Source organism: Triticum urartu, chromosome 5, assembly GCF_003073215.2.
Source record: "Triticum urartu cultivar G1812 chromosome 5, Tu2.1, whole genome shotgun sequence".
NCBI classification, from domain to species: Eukaryota; Viridiplantae; Streptophyta; class Magnoliopsida; order Poales; family Poaceae; genus Triticum; species Triticum urartu.
In genome coordinates, this window is record NC_053026.1 from 399,983,444 (window position 1) to 399,999,517 (window position 16,074).

Here is a 16,074-nt window from a genome sequence, read left to right on the forward strand (position 1 = left end):
GCGTCCGCCGCACTGACTGCGGAAGTGGACACGCTAAAGCAGAACCTCGAGCGGTCCGAGCAAGAGCTCGGGCGTGCCAAGAAGCAGCTCGAGGACAATGAAGGTAAGAAATACCTTGTTTAAATATATATAAAAAGGTGCAATTGCAAAAAATGATAGGATTATCGTGGCTATTGTAGGGGCCATGTCTGAGGTGGCGACCCTTAAGCAAGCGCTGGGTCGAGGCCGAGAAGAGGGCGGCCACGGAGCGCACCGAGCGGGAGAAGTATGAGGCCGAGGTTGGCAAGGTACGGCAAGAGCTCCAGGCTCTCATGGAAAAACATGAGAGTTTGGAGCTTGACTCAAAGACGCGAGCGTCCGAGCTCACGGTGGCTATTGAAAATGCCAAGTCTGCCAAGGCCGAATCCCAGAAGACCCTCTAGGAGTTGGATGAGGTGAAGAAGATAGCGGCGGGTAAGGCATTCTTTATGCAAAGCAAACACATAAACGTGAGTTACTTGTTACTTACCCGAATCCGGAGCTCTCCAGGAGCGTTCGCAGATCTTCCCCGGAGTGTGTCCGATGCCGCCGCATTCTATCGAGCCGAGGAGGGCAGCTCGACAGAGAAGGTGTTCTGGTCTCAGTATGCTGAGGCCAGACACCCCGTGCCCCTGAGCGACCAGCTGAAGCAACTGGTCGAGCTCCACAAGGCGGCCGAACAGGCCATGAAGGGCCTCATAGTTCGGCTGTGGCCTGGAGGGGCTCTGCCTGGGAGCTATTTCGGGCTGGTGCGGCGGCTGGTGGAGGCCTGTCCAAGGCTCGAAGTCATCAAGCGCTTCGTCTGCATTGAAGGTGCCCGTAGGGCCCTTGCCCGTGCTAAGGTGCACTGGGGCAAGCTGGATGCTGAGAAGCTTGTGAAGGACGGGCCACCGCCGGGGAAAGAGCATCGCAAGCCCGAGAATTATTATAAGGATGTTCTGAAGGGTGCCTGCCTTGTGGCGTATGAATGTTCTAGGGATGTAATTTTTGAGTGAAACTTGCTCGTTTTGTCCTATGCGCTGAAAACTTGTTCATATGCGCTAAGCAATGCTGTTGGAATTTAAAATATTACCTTATGTGCGGCTGTTTATCAATTCTGAGAGATGGCAAGTAGTCGGCTTCTGCCCCCATGCCGCTAGTGCTGGGGTGTTCGTGGATAAACCTGAGCGCTCTTTTTCCCATGTTTGGGTCCTTCGAGGGAGGCGCTCAGCCCAATGAACAAGGCAATCGGACTATAATGCGTGAACACTCTCACTTAGCCATAGAATTCTATAATTTTAAATTTCGGCGAAGCCCCTGGTATTCGGAAGACCGAGTTCGGGGCGCTATCCACGCCTTGGCCGGACAGAGCCGGCTCCTCGCTCTAAGTGACATAAGTCTTTAGGGACTCGAAAAACCTCTCGAACAGCGACCAGCTCTCGCTTCATCATGACAGTCAGTTTTAGCTTTCTCCACTGAGGTGCTCGACCCAGCTCAACTGGGGCACAATCGCAGTGGTTCTCCTAGTGCTACCTTAGCCGATATAGTGGAACGTAAGGCACCAAAACATAGGAGCCGGGCAAACCCAACATTTGACCAAAGACATGATTTGGAGCCGATGCATATAGTGCTATAAGTTCGGGGTGCCGCACTTGTTAAAGTGTTCGGGCTTCTCACACCATATTGAGGGGTACTAAAGCCCCTGGCGTGTTTTGGCCGTACCAAAGTGTACGGGTGCAACATGTCGTTAAGGAACATATATTTGTAAAAAAAGTCATGCAAAAATAGACAGAAGCTATGCATTGTTTATTAAAAAGGGCTGCGATCGAAGCAGAACGATACAAATAATGTGAGAAGCAAAAGGTTGGACTATTTTAACATGTCCGTTCCAGGGGCAGGCTGCGGAATAGTATGCGAAACAGGTATATTGCTCGTGATAGAGACCACCTGGGAGTTCCGTAATGCGGCGTGGCTTGTCTGCTTCCCTGGTTCTTGCATCGTTTGTGCGGCAATTGAACTGCCGAACAGGCCTTCCGAAGAGTGGAGTCCTGAAAGTAAGAGAAAATTAAAAAATCGGCAGCCCCTGGTGCGGTTTAAGCCGTGTTTCGGGTGTGCCGTGATGGTGCCCCTCCCCCTGTACCCATGGTATTTCTAGAGCGTAGTTATGTACGCGAAGTACTGGTATCGCATTTTTGCGAGGGCTGGGGTTGGGGCCGCATTGCTATGCCTGCTCGGGTCGTGCCAGGCGGTCTTGTTGTAGGTTACTCCGGGCGCGCTTGATGGTGTCCGGTCGTTTAATGGCCGGACTGGAGAACTGCCTGGAGAGGCTGCTTTGTACTTCTGCTGCAAGGGCCGCCGTGTGCTCCTCCGTTCGAAGGGAGCGTTCGGTGTTTCCATTGACCGTAATTACTCCTCGAGGGCCTGGCATTTTGAGCTTAAGGTATGCGTAGTGCGGTACCGCATTGAACTTGGCGAATGCGGTTCGCCCGAGCAGTGCGTGATAGCCACTGCGGAATGGGACTATGTCGAAGATTAACTCCTCGCTTCAGAAATTATCCGGAGATCCGAAGACCACTTCAAGTGTGACTGAGCCTGTACAGTTGGCCTCTACACTTGGTATTACGCCTTTAAAGGTCGTTTTGGTGGGCTTAATCCTTGAGGGATCTATGCCCATTTTCCACACTGTATCCTGGTAAAGCAGGTTCAGGCTACCGCCGCCGTCCATAAGGACTCTAGTGAGATGAAATCCGTCAATAATTGGGTCTAGAACCAATGCGGCGAATCCGCCACGACGGATGCTAGTGGGATGGTCCCTTCGATCAAAGGTGATCGGGCAGGAGGACCATGGGTTGAACTTTGGGGCGACTGGCTCTACCGCGTATACGTCCCTTAACGCGCGCTTCCGCTCCCTTTTGGGGACGTGGGTTGCATATATCATGTTCACCGTCCGCACTTGTGGGGGAAAACCCTTCTGTCCACTGTTGTTCGGCGGCCGGGGCTCCTCATCGTCATCGCTATGGAGCCCCTTGTCTTCATTTTCGGCATTTAACTTGCCTGCCTACTTGAACACCCAACAGTCCCTGTTGGTGTGATTGGCCGGCTTTTTAGGGGTGCCATGTATCTGGCATAAGCGGTCGAGTATTCGGTCCAAACTGGATGGGCCCAGAGTGCTTCTTGTGAATGGCTTTTTCCATTGACCGGGCTTAGAGCCTCTGAATCCGGCATTAACTGTTGTATCCTCGGTATTGTCGCTGTTAATGCAGTGCTTATGCTTGTTGCGACGTGACCTGCCATTGCTGTCCTTGGTATCCGAATTACCAGGGCTCTTTGACATGTTATTGCTACGAGCTAGCCAGCTGTCTTCTCCCGCGCAAAAGCGGGTCATGAGTGTCGTGAGGGCTGCCATAGATTTCGGCTTTTCCTTTCCAAGGTGCCGGGCAAGCCACTTATCGCGGATGTTATGCTTGAAAGCTGCTAGGGCCTCTGCATCCGGACAGTCGACGATTTGATTTTTCTTAGTTAGGAACCGTGTCCAGAATTGCCTGGCCGATTCCTCTGGCTATTGAATTATGTGGCTCAAGTCATCGGCATCTGGTGGTCGCACATAGGTGCCCTGGAAGTTGTCGAGGAATGCGGCTTCCAGGTCCTCCCAACAACCTATGGATTCTGCTGGCAAGCTGTTGAGCCAATGCCGGGCTGGTCCTTTAAGCTTGAGTGGGAGGTATTTGATGGCGTGTAGGTCGTCACCATGGGCCATGTGGATATGAAGGAGATAGTCCTCGATCCATACCGCGGGATCTGTCGTACCATCATATGATTCGATATTCAAGGGTTTGGAACCCTCTGGGATTTGATGATCCATTACTTCATCTGTGAAGCATAACGGGTGTGCGGCGCCTCTGTACTGGGCTATATCACGACACAGCTCGAATGAGTTTTGTTTGTTGTGTTCGGCCCGGCCGGATTTACTTTTGCTGTAACCGGCATGACGGTTATCGTCTCGTGTTGTGGGGCGCCCACGCGATCCGTAGATCGATCTTATTTGCCTTGCTTTGTCCTCCAATATATCTCACAGGTCTAGTGCGTTTTCCCGAGCCTTGGTATTTTTTGAGTGGCGCCGGGGTGCGGCTTGAGTTGTGGGCCGAGAGGCCTCTCTGTTGCAGCCACGAGGTGGCCGGTCAGCCGCGTCATACGCTGGGGACGTAGGTTTAGATGCTTCCTCCTCTAATCGGGGTAGCAACCTGCGTTTTGGGTAGCTTTTGAAGGGGCGTTCAAGTTCATATTCCTCGGCCGCAAGGACTTCAGTCCATCTGTCGTCTAGCAAGTCTTGATCAGCTCTAAGCTATTGCTGCTTTTTCTTAAGGCTATTTGCCATGGCTATAAGCCGGCGCTTGAAGCGCTCTTGCTCAATGGGATCCTCAGGCACGACAAATTTGTCGTCGCCGAGGCTTGCCTCGTCTTCGGAGGGAGGTATGTAATTATCATCCTCTTCCTCTCTCTATCTGCCGCTCTCTCATGAGGGATGGCCTCTCCATCCTCCTGTGCTGAATCTTGCTGGAGGGGGTTGTCTTCGGCACTGTCCGGGGTGTTATTATGTCCTATGCCAGAATCACCGTTTTTGCTTTGGCGGGACTTAGAGCGGCGCCGCTGACGCCAGCGCTTAGGTTGCTTCTTGGAGGGGTCATCCTCCGCTGTTCCATCGCCATTGCCTTCTTTGGGTGTGTCCACCATAAATATGTCATACGACGAGGTGGCTTTCCAGTGCCCTATAGGCGCTGGTTCCTGTTTGTCTCCTGCATCGTCGTCCATACCGTCGATGTCTTCGGAGTCGAAGTTGAGCATGTCGGTTAAGTCATCGACAGTGGCTATGAAGTGGGTGGTGGGTGGGCATCGAATTTCTTCGTCGTCCGCATCCCAATCCTGCCGGTCATAATCCGGCCAGGACTCTCCTGACAAAGAGAGAGACCTTAGTGAATTCAGTATGTCACCGAAGGGCGAGTGCTGAAAGATATCCACGGCAGTGAACTCCATGATCGGCGCCCAATCGGATTCGATTGGTAGGGGTGCGCATGGTCCATGAGTCCGGAGGAGAGTCCGGCGATGGGGAGTCACAGGCCTCGCGAAGGATAAGGTTGGTGTTTGGTTCGATCTTCGTTGAGGCTGCTGCCTCCACGGCAGGGTCTAACCACCCGCCCTCGGTTTGCGCAGTTGGCTCCGAATTAAAGGTCGGAGCGGCTGCAGGTGCGGTCTCCAGGACACTGTTCGGTGGTAGAGCTAAATCATGCCCATCGTGACAGTGCGGTGCACTCGGCAGGGGCTCGAATCCGTCGAAGATCAAGTCTCTGCGGATATCGGCCCTGTAGTTTAGGCTTCCAAACCTGACCTGATGGCCAGGGGCGTAGCTTTCAATCTGCTCCAGATGGCCAAGCGAATTGTCCCGCAGTGCAAAGCCGCCGAATACAAAAATCTGTCCGGGGAGAAAAGTCTCACCCTAGACTGCATCGCTAACGATGATCGAAGGAGCCATCAAGCCTGATGATGACGACACAGAGGAACTCTCAATGAAAGCACCAATGTCGGTGTCAAAACCGGCAGATCTCGGGTAGGGGGTCCCGAACTGTGCATCTAGGCGGATGGTAATAGGAGACAAGGGACATGATGTTTTTACCCAGGTTCGGGCCCTCTCGATGGAGGTAAAACCCTACTCCTGCTTGATTAATATTGATGATATTGGTAGTACAAGAGTAGATCTACCACGAGATCAGAGAGGCTAAACCCTAGAAGCGCCTATGGTATGATTGTTGTGATTGTGTCCCACGGACTAAACCCTCCGGTTTATATAGACACCGGAGGGGGCTAGGGTTACACAGAGTCAGTTACAAGGAAGGAGATCTACATATCCATATTGCCAAGCTTGCCTTCCGCGCCAAGGAGAGTCCCATCCGGACACGGGACGAAGTCTTCAATCTTGTATCTTCATAGTCCAACAGTCCGACCAATGGTTATAGTCCGGTCGTCCGGATACCCCCTAATCCAGGACTCCCTCACCCAGTGTCATGCTACAGTAATCCCCTGTTAATGGTGCCATGTCATCATGTTATTGTTGCTAACCTTCACTTGGTCCAAATCACCATTCAAATTCAAATCCAATCTAGGGTCAAAATTCAAATTTGTCAAACTTCAAATTAAAAATGTTCAAGGTGTGGAAAATAATCCCTAGATATTTGTCATGTTGGAAACAACCTCTTTTGGATTCCCAAAGTGCCCTTGGAAATTATTTAGTGGTCCAGCAGCATTTAAAATTGGCCTTTTCAATTTCTATAATTGTTAGACATCTCCTTTTCACTCCATACTTTTTGTTTCCATCTCATTATATCATGCTAGAATTATGTGCCAAGTTTTGATCAAAACAAAACCCAATTGGTACTAAAAAAATGCAAAACAAGTCAATAAAAAGAAAAATAGTAAAGGAAAGCTAAAAATAAAAAGAGGGGGAAAAGAGCCCACTGTGCACTGGGCCAAGTGCACAGTGGCGGCCCAGCCTGCCTCCCCCTATTGTCTTCTTCCTCGCTACAGAGAAGCAGGGGAGGTGGCGGCCATCCACCGTCCAGGGCGTCACCGTGTCGGTCATCCGCTGCTCCCCGGCGAGGATAAGGCACGCCCTGGCTCTTTCCCCCCTCCTAACCCTAGCACCCACTTTCCCCTCTCCCTCTCCCTGGAGCTCGCCCACCCCTCCCTTCTCTTTGCCGAGCACAACCGAGCGTGGCCGCCGCCACATCTCCGTCGACCCCGCGGCCACCGAGCCCTTCCGACCCTGCCGATCTGTCCGAGAGGCCCAGCGCCGCCGACCCCTTCGTCTGGTGTCATTGGATCAAGTCGGGGAGCAGCATAGCAACGCCGGCGACCCGATCACCTTCTCCGGCCATCTCGACGCCGCCGCCTCGATTCGCTGCACCGAGTCCTCCCCGAGCACGTTGCCGTCCCCCTACAGCCTCGTCGTGAGCTTCTTCCCCTCCTTACCCTCTCCATTCGCCCTCGCTTGCCTCCTAGCTAGCTCGCCTGCCGTCACTCGAGCGTGTTGCCGCCGATGAGCTCGGCGCCGTGGCCATGGGCGCCTTCACATGAGGCCGAGCGCCGCATCATGCTCCTGGGGTTCCCAGGGGCCCAACGCGTGCGTCCGTTGCTCTCACCGAGCCCCGTAGCCCGATCCCCGCCAACGCCCGTTTCGGCCGTCCGCCCCGCTCGACGCCGTCGTCATTGCAACCCGCCCCCGCTCGAGCTAAGGTTGCAGTTGGATGTACCGCTTCTCCCGCGTTCGAACGAGCCTAGTCGCGCCCGATTTGAGCCACCGTAGTGCCGTTTCCGTCGAGCACACGTGCGCACCGCCTCCTCTGCTCATCGCCGGCGACGATTCCTGCCAAGTCTGGCCGCGCTACCGCCACCACTCGACGTGCGACACCGACCGCGTTCGAACGCAATTAGAACCGCGCGAAATGGTGCCCCGTAGTGAAATTCCGAGCGTCTCCGGTGAGCTCGCCGCCGCGGGAGGCCACCGGAGCAACTCCGGCGCCGGTCGCCGACGTGGCACACCTAGGGCCACCCCCTAGGTCACTGCCAGTGGGGCCCTTGGTCCCCTGTTGATCAGTTGACCTGGTCAACTGCGCTGACTGGGCAGGCCCCAGCCACCGACGTGCGGGCCCTACCGCTTAACCCTCTGACTAAGATGTTTCATTAATTAAAACTAATTAGTTTAGCTAATTAGTCTACGACAGGTGGGGTGCACCTGCTAAATATCTTTGTTTAGTTAGTTTTAAGACTTTGTTAGCCATCTGTCTATGACATGTGGGTCCCACTGGACCCACATACCTGGTTTGACCTGGTTAGTGAGTCTGTTAACTGCTGACATCATCAGCACGTCATGCTGACGTCATTTTATCTTTTCTGTTAATTTAAATAATTCTAGAAAATGCTTTAATCTTTGAAAATTCATAGAAATTAAACCGTAGCTCGGATCAAAAAACTTTATATATGAAAGTTGCTCAGAACAACAAGACGAACCCGAATACACTACGGACATACCTGTCAGATGCCGCTAACTATCTGACATGGAACTTTCCCCCTCCGGTCATCTGTCTTACACAGGTCCGGAACTGGGAAAACATTCCCGGTTGTTTCCCCCCTTCACCTTTATCGCGTAGCCATACGTTAGGTCACACCCGGCACATCTTATTGCCATGTTATGCTTAGTGGTGCTATGTTGCTTTATATTTACTGTTTCTTCCCCCTCTTCTCTTCGGTAGACCCCGAGACCGATGTTGCCCCTGTGATTGACTACGTCGACGACGACCCCTCCTTGCCAAAGCAACCAGGCAAGCAAACCCCGCTTGAGAATTCTGATATCGCCCATTTCTTTCACTCACATGCTTGCATTAGAACTGCTACTGCTTTATGTATGATCCTACTCTGATGCATAGCTTGTTGTTGTTACCTGCTTTCATACCTTACCTGCTTATCCTAAACTGCTTAGTATAGGTTGGTTAGAGATCCATCAGTGACCCCCACCTTGTCCCAGTTGCCTCGCTTTATGTTCGATGACTCGATCAACGTCCAGGCCCCAACATCGCACATCACCCCCTAGTTGTACGACTATGCAGAGTTACCATTGAGTGCCGAGGTGGAACCTCTTACATCACTCCTGATGAGATCACTGTAGTGTAGCTATACGGTCAAGGTCATCGAGGGTGATTTCCTCCTTAACCACTTCCGTTACGGCTCTGTCGTGCCACCCCTCCAGTGTGAACCTCGAGGGTGGATCCTCTTACATTCACCTTGATGATAACATCGAGTGGAATTCACCGGGGGTGGTTCCTCGGGTTTCCCCTTTGGTGTTAGACACACAGTTACTATGATTACTATGACTTTACACTGAACCATGTTACTAAAGACGGGTCGGCCCTGAGGGGTACCCGCGCGAGCTTAATAGCGAGTGATGTGGAGTCGGGTTGACCTGGAAGGTGCCCGCGAGATACTTACGAGGCGTGGCCGAGCATTCTTAGCCCTTGTCGCAAGTACTCGAGACGGGGCGACGGGGTCACATCGATCGTGAGTCTCTACTTGTTACCGCGTGCCCCTAATCCACTATGATTGGGATATTTGATCCGAGGGGCCTCTGGCCTGATAGCACTAACCATCACGTGGGCATAGTATGGCCGTTCTGCGTCGTATGCATCAGCCGAAGCTTAATAGACGTCAGCGACTGAGCGGCGCGCGCCGGGTTGGACTGCGTAAGCTCCTGCCTTGTTGAAGGAGGTAGCTAGGTCTGCTCACCGGCCGCGTACGCAACGTGCAGGAGTTCCCGGGGAGATGGCCCATGACCCCTGGGGGCATAGGTTTAGTCCGGCATGTTGACCTCTCTATTAAGCCTAGGTCGGGTTGCGGCGTATTGTTTGGCTGAGGCCAGGCATGACCCAGGAAAGTGTGTCCGACAGGAGTTAATCGAGCGTGGTGGGTAAGTTGGTGCACCCCTGCAGGGAAGAAAACAGCTATCGATAGCCTGTCCTACAATAACGGACACTTGGAGTTGTATCCCGATCGATACAACTAGAACTGGATACTTGTGATGAGTAATGAATTGTGTATGAGAAATGGATAGTATGGCTCTGGGATTGCTTTCTCGTAGGGAGTCAAGAAAGGATCTCTGGCCGAGGTTGATAACACTACTACTTTACATTATGTTGACCTGTACCCTTCTATATGTTGGAAGATGCTTGAAGATGCTTGAAGATGCTAGTCTTCGATAGGCTATGCTTGAAGATGTTAGTCTTTGATAGGCTAGGTTTTCCCCTTCTCTTCTGGCATTCTGCAGTTTAGTCCACAGATACAACCCTTTTCCTTTGATACAGATGCATACTTAGTTTAGATCTGATGTAAGTCTTGCGAGTACTTTGGATGAGTACTCACGGTTGCTTTGCTACCTCTTTTTCCCCATACCCGATTGTTGCGACCAGATGATGGATCCCAGGAGCCAGACGACACCACTAATGATTACTACTACCCCAAGGGTGCCTACTACAACGTGACGACCGCTGGCGACTTGGAGTAGTTAGGAGGTTCCCAGGCAGGAGGCCTTGCCTCTTCGATCGTGTTCCTTTGTGCTAGCCTTCTTAAGGCAAACTTGTTTAACTCATGTCTGTACTCAGATATTGTTGCTTCCGTTGGCTCTTGTGTATTCGAGTTTATGTATTCGAGCCCTCGAGGCCCCTGGCTTGTAATATAAAGCTTTTATTATTTTCAATTTGTGTCTAGAGTTGTGTTGTGATATCTTCCGGTGGGTCCTTGATCTTGATCGTACACATTTGCGTGAATGATTAGTGTACGGTTGAATCAAGGGCGTCACAAGTTGGTATCAGAGCCAACTGCCTGTAGGATCCCCCTTTCCAATTCCTTGGCCGAAGTTGAGTCTAGAAACTGAAAACTGTTTTAGTAACTTGGCCGTGTGGCTTACGGTCCCACGTCGCCATTGGGTGGTATTAGGATCTTTTATTCCTCGTCTATACTCTGGGACTCTGATCTCTCGTCTATTCGGGTTAAACATTTTACTAACTCTGAGATTAGGTTCTCATACCCACTTCCTTCCGGACAGAGCCTGACTCCAAATGATCGCCTGCTGCACCAAAAAACTCTGAAGATACTCCTCGATGAGTCCCGAGACCTTGTGCCCACTTCTTTGCAGTTCCCTACCACCGATATATCCTTATTGATAACTACATACCCTTGTCATTCATACAATCATTCCTTGTTGCTCGTGTTATTACAATATGCCCTGAACTGCTATCCTTTGTTCCGAGAATCCTTTGAGCTTACTGCCTTGCAGTTCCTTGTCACCTGAATACCCCTATGGATAACTTTGTGCACCTACTGAGTATACGCTCATCCTCAGTTGATTCATGTACTTCACAAAAGTCTTCGTAATACCATTCGTTCTTGTGAAAATCCTCAACAGCCTATTGTTCTTGAATTTCTTGCTTGCTTGCATTATGGTTAATACCATAAGTCTAATAATCTTATTGTCATCCTTTGTCATTATAATTTTGAGTCCGTTGATACAATATGTTGCGAATGCTCGCAATCCTCAATCAGATCCTAGAATTCATCCTTCCGGCTCAGACGTCATTTTAACATGAGCTGACTCTCGACCAATCAAATCGCCATCGATTGCACTCCTAAGGCTATTCTACCTATACATCCCTAATCAGAGCATTGCTTCTGATCCACCATTTTGGAAATCATAATTCCTTTGCATTTGAGCTTTGAATTAGTCAGTAGTTTCTATAATCGGATATCCTCGCATTCTTTCTTCTTCTGGGTGAGTACCGATACTCACATCAGATCCCTTGTGGACCACCAGACCCCCTTTTCATATTTTATCCGACCACATCCTTCATATTCAATAAGCTTGTGAGCCTTTCCTCGGATACATAATACTTTTGGTAAATTGTATCCTCCGCTTTCTCAAGCATGCTCTACTACCGAGCTTGTGTTATTTATTATTGGAATTTATGATATATGTTCCTAAGATGCCCCGATGGGTTGAACCTATGCCTTCCCTAATCTGTGTGAACTCGAAAGTTATGTGGATTATACTCTACTGGTTTTTCATCAGATATAATTTCAATACTACAACTTCATCAAGAGCGAGAAGTAAAATGAAAGGTTATGCATTGTAGAAGTGGGAGTCGACCCTAAACCTTTGTGTTCATGCCCACGAACACGGTGTGGAACTTATCATGAAAGCTTCTTGCAAGGATATTTAATCATTTGAATAATTCTTTTGGTATCGTAAATTGGATCACTTGCAGTTATGGTCCCGACCATATTTCCTCCTTGATCCCATTTACTGGGTAAGTTACAATTACTTATCCTCTGCAAATCATTTCCCCCGTCCAACCTCTACTCCGATTTACCTTCTGGCATTACACCTAGTACTTGATACTGGGAAGCTTTATACCCCATCACATCATTCCTAGCCTGATCGGCTATATTTTATCATGATAACTTTTTAACTGTGCTACCTGGTCCTTATGCCCGGAGCAACTACCGACGATGATCTAAGCTTACGTCGATCTTCCTCATCTTATCATTTCACCTCGAACAACAAGCTTGACTTTGAGCTTGTGTCAAATCCATGGTTCTCATAGCGTTTCACTTCATCCTCCCTTTTCTGCTCGAGGGCATCTTCATAGAGTCTCTGACAAACCTTGTCTTGATCACCGTCACACTTTGGCTTCTTCAGAGATATCTATTGAATTCATGGCTAGAAATACCATCCTTGCCTCTCGATGATTTGTGTCAGCATCAACAACATTCTTGTCTTCCCCCCAGCACAAACTTGTTCATATAATTTACGTCCTTTTTGGCGTGTCGATGGATTGTGGCTGAGCCCGTCGGCCACACCCTCATCTTTTCCCTGCTAAAATTGTATGACTTATTTTCTAAGTTGTTTCCGATGGATCCTTAGTGTATCCAAAGTTTGACCTTTGCTTGAAACCATGTCAATGCTATCTCGAAGCATGTCTGTGGTAATCCGATCTCCAATAAGAACATTTGAAGCATGATACTAGATTTTCTTTATCAATTATCCAAACACCGTTGTGTGGGTAATGTCATGAAATTTCTTTCCCCTTACCTAAATGGTTTTATACTTCTATCCAGTCATGTATATCATGCTCTGCTTGTCCTTGGGAAGGATATACCCCTGAAATATGTGTTTAAAACACATTTTCCTTTCCATTGTTCTGTTTAATCTGACAGTTATTTTTCCTTTCCATTGGTTTGTTTAAACCTTATTGTGATCTATATTATATAAGCAGTAATTTTTCCCTGCTTATGTAAACACCTCAATGTACAACTCTGTCAGTAAAGACCCTACTACTATTATTGTTGACATTCCGGTAGCCACCGATGGATGAGAACTTTGCCTATTGGTCCGCCTCGTTCAACGAGCAGGAAAATGGTTCTCTTCGTCCCTCGCCCTTGGTACCGACGTTGTTGCCGACATAACTGGCAGGCTGCCCTCTGACATGCCTTGCTACCATGACCGTGCAAGATGTCATCGCTCCTTCTATTTTAATCCACATGGTGGGCCCATAACCCACAGTTCCACCAGGATCGGAACCTGACTCTCCTGTATATCCTTTATTCCGAAGTATCATTTGCTCTTGGCTTTGTGTGTTGTCACGAGCCACCGTCTGGGAGATGATCTATTCCTGATGCTCTGAACCCCTTCTCACACTGTTCAGGTATCGATCGTTTGTCCATTCGCTTGAAACTTCATATTGTACCTTCATATTTTGATCTCGATATTTTCTTAAGTTTTAACTCGAGAGATACTTCTTCCACATTCCCTGAATTGTTCACCAGATAATTAACCCTTTAAGGGTCAGTTCTCCCGAAGTTACTCTTTACTTCCGCACTTAAATCTCGGGACGAGATTTCTTGTAGTGGAGGAGATTTGTAACACCCCCAATGTCATGCTACAGTAATCCCCTGTTAATGGTGCCATGTCATCATGTTATTGTTGCTAACCTTCACTTGATCCAAATCACCATTCAAATTCAAACCCAATCTAAGGTCAAAATTCAAATTTGTCAAACTTCAAATTAAAAATGTTCAAGATGTGGCAAATAATCCCTAGATATTTGTCATGTTGGAAACAACCTCTTTTGGATTCCCAAAGTGCCCCTGGAAATTATTTAGTGGTCCAGCAACATTTAAAATTGGCCTTTTCAATTTCTATAAATGGTTAGACATCTCCTTTTCACTCCATACTTTTTGTTTCCATCTCATTATATCGCGCTAGAATTATGTTCCAAGTTTCGTTGAAACCAAAACCCAATTTGTACTAAAAAATGCAAAACAGGTCAATAAAAAGAAAATTAGTAAAGGATAGTGATACTTCTCCAATGTATCTATAATTTTTGATTGCTCCATGCTATATTATCTAATGTTTTGGACTATATTGGGCTTTATTTTCCACTTTTATATTATTTTTGGGACTAACCTAGTAACCAGAGGCCCAACCCAGAATTGCTGTTTTTGCCTATTTTAGTGTTTCGGATAAACATAATATCAAACGGAGTCCAAACGGAATAAAATCTTCAGAAACGTGATATGCTCACCGAACGTGATCCAGGAGACTTGGACCCTACTGCAAGGGATCAAAGAGGTGGTCACGAGGGTGGGGGGCCCCCTAGGGCGCGCCCCCTGCCTCATGGGCCCCTCGGTGCTCCACCGATGTACTCCTTCCTCCTATATATACACACGTACCCCCAAACGATCAGAACAAGAACCAAAAACCTAATTCCACTGCCGCAACTTTTTGTATCCATGAGATCCCATCTTGGGGCCTGTTCCGGAGCTCCGCCGAAAGAGGGTCGTCATCACGGAGGGCTTCTACATCATCCTAGCCCCTCCGATGAAGTGTGAGTAGTTTACCTCAGACCTTCGGGTCCATAGTTAGTAGCTAGATGGCTTCTTCTCTCTCTTTGAATCTCAATACAAAGTTCTCCCCCTCTCTCGTGGAGATCTATTCGATGTAATCTTCTTTTTGCGGTGTGTTTGTTGAGACCGATGAATTGTGGGTTTATGATCAAGTCTATCTATGAATAATATTTGAATCTTCTCTGAATTCTTTTATGCATGATTGGTTATCTTTGCAAGTCTCTTCGAATTATCCGTTTGGTTTGTCCAACTAGATTGGTAGTTCTTGACATGGGAGAAGTGCTTAGCTTTGGGTTCGATCTTGCGGTGTCCTTACCCAGTGACAGAAGGGGCAGCAAGGCATGTATTGTATCATTGCCATCGACGATAACAAGATGGGGTTTATTTCATATTGCATGAATTTATCTCTCTACATCATGTCATCTTGCTTAAGGCATTACTCTATTTTTAACTTAATACTCTAGATGCATGCTGGATAGCGGTCGATGAGTGGAGTAATAGTAGTAGATGCAGAATCGTTTCGATCTACTTGTCACAGACGTGATGCCTATATACATGATCATGCCTAGATATTCTCATAATTATGCTCAATTCTATCAATTGCTCAACAGTAATTTGTTCACCCACCGTAGAATACTTATGCTCTTGAGAGAAGCCACTAGTGAAACCTATGGCCCCCGGGTCTATTCTCATCATATCAATCTCCATCACTTTTATATTGTTTTGCTATTTACTTTACTTTTAATTTTTTACTTTGCATCTTTATATCAAAAATACCAAAAATATTCTATCTATCAGATCTCACTCTCGTAAGTGACCGTGAAGGGCTTGACAACCCCTAATCACGTTGGTTGCGAGTAGCTATCGCTTTGTGCAGGTACGAGGGACTTGAGCGTGGGCTCCTACTGGATTGATACCTTGGTTCTCAAAAACTGAGGGAAATACTTACGCTACTCTGCTGCATCATCCCTTCCTCTTCGGGGAAAACCAACGCAAGCTCAAGACGTAGCAAGAAGGATTTCTGGCGCCGTTGCCGGGGAGTCTACGCAAAAAGTCAACATACCAAGCACCCATCACAATCCCTATCTCTCGCATTACATTATTTTCCATTTGCCTCTCGTTTTCCTCTCCCCCCAATTTACCCTTGCCGTTTTATTTGCCCTCTCTCTCCCTATCCTCCCTCTCTATTTTCTTCTATTTTCCCATCTCTTGTTTGCTCGTATGGTTCGAATAGTTGTTTATTTATTACTAAATAGAGAACCTAATATCTATGGATCCTAATCCGCTTGCCAATCTTTTTAAGAGATCCAATCATGATGAACCAATTCCTAGTGATTTGGATGCACTAGTTTATCTTTATAAGCTGTTGCCTGAAATCCGTAAATCTGAAAATCGTGATGAAGTGACTCATGATAGATCTTTGAATAAAAAGCATGATTGCAATGATTTTATTATAAATTCTCTTGATGTCAATTGTGCTAATAAGATGCAAAACCCTAAGCTTGGGGATGCTAGTTTTGCTATGTCTACTACTTGTTGCAATGATTATGATTGGGGTGATTCTTCTTATGATCTTGA